We start from the raw sequence: 5,496 nt of genomic DNA on the forward strand, positions 1-5,496 counted from the left end.
CATTAGCACAATCAAATGTTCTGGGATTCCCATTCTTCTCAGAGTCAGCCACAGCTTGTTGTGATCCACACAGTCAAAAGCCTTTGCATAGTCAATGAAGATTGATTTTCATATAATACCTTTACAATATATTTCATTCATCTACATTTTATGCAATATTTCATTTACATGGTATTTCATACAATCATTCATATACATTCTATTTTACAATTTATACTAATTTATTTACAAAGTCAAATGCATTGTTCTTCACACCGGATTCTTCCCATTTCCCTCACCCCCCCATCAAATCTTACAACCTCCTTTTTGGTCCCCCTTCTCCTGCACATCCTCACACACACACTTCCACCCTCTTCTCCCTTGGCTCCTCATATTCAATGTACAATAATGGTTTTATATAGTATTTGTCTTTGTGGGACAGAGTTAGTTCACTCAGCATAATGCTCTTCAGTCCCTCTCATTAGGTAATAATTTTATACTGGTTTACCTAGAAAGTTTATGAAGTCCATATACCTAGTTTTCCACATTGGACTTTTCCCCTTTCCTTTACCAATACCTCCCTTCACCCATCAAATTGTGTGACCCTGTGTTTAAGCACCATCCCTTCCCTTGGGTCCTACATGCTCTACAACAATGGCCCTACAGTATTAATCTTTGTAAGTCTGAGTCAGTTCACTTAACATAATGCTCTCAAGTTCCTCCAAAGTTAGGTAGTACAAAATCATTGCTCCTCCATGCCGTGTAGTATTCCATTGTATGAATGTACCATAAGTCTCAATCCATTCCGTTGTGTTTAGGCATTTGGGCTTTTCCTATGTTCTTGCTATGGTGAATGCTGTTATGAACATTGGTGTACAAGTCTCTATGTCTCAGCTCTCATTTTCTCAGGATATATTCCAAGCAGTGGAATATGGAATAGGTGTGCCATATGGAATTTTTATGTTCAGCTTTTTGAGGAAACACCACACTGCTTTCCAAAATGGTTATATAATTTTACAATCCCACCAACAATGTATAAGAGTTCCTATCTCTCCATATCCTCTCCAACATTATTACTTGATGCCCTGCTAAACTTTGCTACTGCTATTAGGGTAAGATGGTATCTCAGTTTTGTTTTCACTTGCATCTTTCTTATTGCCAGTGATTTGGAACATTTCTTCATGTATCTGTTGGCAACGCAAGTGTCCTTTGTGAAAAGTCTTTCCATGTCTTTTGCCCATTTTTAAAATTGTATTATCAGTCTTTTTCTTCTGGAGAGCCATGTAGGATTCTGTAAATTTTCATTATGAGACACTTGTCTGGGATGGTATTGCCAAATATCTGTTCCCATTCAGTAGGTTTTCTTATTTTACCTTGCTGGAGAAAGGTTTTAATGAGCACAGAGGTTTAATCTTTAGAAGGTCTCATTCATCAATTTTATTCTGATTGTATAGTTCTGGCTGTTTGGCAGTCTTTTTATACCGTAGACTAGCCCTTCTAAGCCCTGTTTGTCTCTTATGAGATTTATGATTTGGGGCTTTATTCCACGGTCTCTAATTTACCTTGAGGTGATTTTTGTATATGGTGTGAGGTGTGGATCCTGTTTCAGCATTCTACAGGTAGCAGTCCAGTTTTGCCAGCATCATTTATCAAAGAGGCTATCATTTCCCCATTTGATAAGTTTTAATTCCTTGTCAAATATCAGTTGACTATAGATAAAGGGTCCATTTCTGGTTTCTCAATTTTGTTCCATTGGTCTATGTGTCTGTCATTATACCAAGACCATGCTGTTTTGGTTACTATTGCTGTGTAGTAGGTTTGGTTTTATTCTTGTTTGGTTTTTAAATTATTTATTTATTTTTAAATTCAATGAACATCTACAGAGATTTTGGAATTCCATTCATTCATTGTTGAACTTTTCTCCTCGCCCACCCCACCCCCACCTCCCGTCCGCTCCTCTCCTTGAAAAGCAAAAGAAAAACTCCTTCATTGGTACACAATCCCCACCCCCCGCAAACCCCCCACCCCTACCCCCATGCCAAATATAATCCACTCTGCAACCCTCATTCTGTACTCTTTATGATAAACATAATGCCCTAATATATAATACTTTTAAACTATTCTCTCCCTCATAGACTTCAATGCAGTAAACATAATTTATCCAGTTTTTCTCAGTCTTACCCCCACCCCGATGTCAGCCTCATTTGTGTAGTAGGTTTTGAGGAAAGGGATTGCTATGCCTCCTACTTCATTTTTGTTTTTCAGAAGTACTTTGTTCATTTGGGGGTCTCTTTCCTCTCCAAATAAACTTGACAATTTCCCTTTCGATTTCCTTGAAAAAATGAATTTGGTATCTGGATTGGGATTGCATTGAACATGTATTGGGATTGCTTTTGGCAGTATTGTCATTTTCACAATATTGTGTCTTTCTATCTATGAACAGGGTACATTTTCCCATTTCTTTAGGTCTTTTATTGTATCTTGCACGAACATTCTGTAGTTTTCTTTGTACAGGTCTTTTGTATCTTTAGTTAGGTTCATTTCTAAGTATCTCAGTTTGTGATTGGCTATTGTAAATGGTACTGTTTTATTGCTGTCCCTTTCTGAGTCCTCTTTGTTACTATAGAGGATTCCTACAGACTTTGGGATATTGATCTTGTGTCCTGCCATTCTGCTAAATTGATCTACAAGCTCTAATAGTTTTGGTTTTTTTCTTGAGTCCTTGGCATATTTTGTGTACACTATCATATCATCTGCCTAGGGTAACAATTTAACCATCTTTTTTGCTGATCAGGATGTCTTTTATTTCCTTCTTTGTTGTATTGCCCCAGCTAGTACTTCTGATGCAATAATGAATAGCAATGGCAACAGTAGACATCCTTGTCTGGTCCCTGTTCATAGAAAATATGTTTTTAGTCCTCCGTTGAGAATGATATTGACTCTTGATTTGGCATATATACTTTGACTATGTTGAGGAAATTTCCTTCTATTCCAATTTTGCTGAGTGTCTTAATCAGGAAGGGGTGTTGGTTTCGGATCATGTGATTCTTGTAATTTGTTTTGTTAATGTGGCTAATTGCTTATTTTTCTTATGTTAAACTGTCCTGTTATGTTGTTATGTGCCATCATGGAGTCACCTGCAATTCATAGTGACCCTATGTACAAAAGCCCTAAAACCTGCTCTAGGCCAATTTCACTGTTTCTGACACACCTACCCCTATTACCCCAGTCACGGAATCAATCCATCTCATAGAGGGTCTTCCTCTCCCGTGCTGTCCTTCCATCCTCCCAAGCATGACATCCCTCTCCAAGGACTGGTCCCTCCTTGCAAACATGTCCAAAGTATATCAGACAAATCCTTGCCTCCAAGGAGCAGCCTGATTTAACCCTCTCCCGGATGAACCTGTTTGTGCTCTTAGCAGTCCATGGTATATTCAATACTCTTCTCCAACACCACAGCACAAAGCCATCAATTCTTCTAGCATCCCTAGTCATTGTTCAGCTCTCTGATGCATAGCAAGCAATTGCAAAGATCATGGCCTTTATCAGGCACACCTTAGTCTCCTAATTGACATTGTTGCTCTTCAGTACTTTGGAGAGGCCTTTAATAGCAGATGTTTCCATCGCAGTATGTCTTTTAATTTTCTGGCTGCTGGTGCCAAGAGTGTTGATTGTAGAGCCAAGCAAACTAAAGCTGTTTACAATCTTGATCTCTTCACCATCTATCATTATGCTGCCAATCAGCCCATTGGTTAGAATCTTTGTTTTCTTGATATTGAGCCTCAATCCATATTGAAGGCTGCAGTCCTTGATATTCTGCAGCAAATGCTTCAGGTCCTCCTCTGTCTCAGCAAGCAGGGTTGTGTCATTTGCATAACACAGATTGTTGATGAGTCTAAAGCCAGTCCTAATGCCACATTTCTCCTCTTAGAGCCCAGCCTCCCTGATAATCTGTTTTGCATATAGATTGAAAAACTACAGAGATAGAATACATCCCTGGTGTACACTCTTCCCAATTTTGAACCATGCAATATTTCCTTGCTTTGTTCTGATGACTGCCTCTTGGCCCAAGTATAGGTTTCACATTAGCATGATCAAGTGTTCTCGTGTTCCCATTCTTCTCAGAGTCAGCCACAGTTTGTTGTGGTTCATGCAGTCAAATTCCTTTGCATAATTAATGAAACACAGACAGACATTCCTCTGGTACTCTCTGTTTTTAGCCAAGATCTACCTGACATTAGCTATAATATTCCTAGGCCCACGGCCTTTTCTAAACGCAGCCTGTACTTATCTTTTGATCCCACTTGGTCATGATGAATATTTTTTTTTTTATAATATGCTTTGGATTCTATTGGCTAGGATTTTCTTAAGGATTTTTGCATCTATGTTCATGAGAGATATTGGTCTGTAGTTTCCTTTTTTTGTGATATCTTTTTTCCTGGTCTTGGTATTGGGCTTAATAAACTTAATTTTGTTATTATATATTAGCTATTAGGGTTTTCACTTGTTACTGTAAAACCTTTTCCTTTTCTATTGCAAAGAATTTGCTTGTGTATCTATGTTTTTTAATTTATTGACATGAAGCTACTAATCATACAGTATTATTAACACTTTAATATCTGTGGGATCTATAGGGATGTTTCTCTTAATATTATGAGGTTATGAGGTGTGCGGACACTTCTTTTCCTTCATTGTTTTAGTTAGATACCTGTTTAGATCTTATCAACCATCCTAAGAATAAGACCTAGATCTTATTGGTTTTCTTTCCTGATTTCTGTTTTATATTTCCTTGATTTCAGGTTTTCTTTTTATTATTCTCTTCTTTTTTTTTTTACTGTCTGTTGATTTGTTCTTTTAGAATGTCAAAGGTATCCGTTCTTTGAAACTGGATCCTCTGACTTTCAATGCCTTTAAACTGTGACGTTTTGACAAAGAATAGTGAGCATATTACAGACTGTCAAATGAACAACAAAATCTGTCTTAAATAAAATGTAGCCAGAGTTCTTAACAGCAATGATGGTGCAATTTAACCTCACTTATTTTGTGCATATTTTCAGCAGAAACCAGTCTTTTGAGACATCCTTCTGGGAAATTTAGAGGGTAAGTGAAAGAGGAAGACCTTCAGTGAGATGGTCTGAAGTGGTGACTACCACAATGGGCTTGAAGATAACCAATATTGTGACAAAAATGCAAGATAGGGTGAGATTCAAATCTGTTGTTTATAGGATCACTATGATTTGCATTGACTTGATGTCACCTGACAAGAACAGAATACAGATTCTTAAGGTCAAAATGTTAATAACTGATTTTAGAGTTTTCTCTTCCAATGAAAGTATTTAAATACTGCTGCTTTAATTGTATTCTGTATAAGATACATTGTGTTTTTATTATCATCTACTTCAAGATATTTTATAATGCCATTTGATGCACACCCATGTTTATTGCAGCTTTGTTCACAATAGCAAGGATTTGGAAACAACCTAAGTGCCCATCAACAAACGAATGGCTAGAGAAGCT

Source organism: Elephantulus edwardii, unplaced genomic scaffold, assembly GCF_000299155.1.
Source record: "Elephantulus edwardii isolate Elephantulus edwardi_28Jun2011 unplaced genomic scaffold, EleEdw1.0 scaffold00005, whole genome shotgun sequence".
NCBI classification, from domain to species: Eukaryota; Metazoa; Chordata; class Mammalia; order Macroscelidea; family Macroscelididae; genus Elephantulus; species Elephantulus edwardii.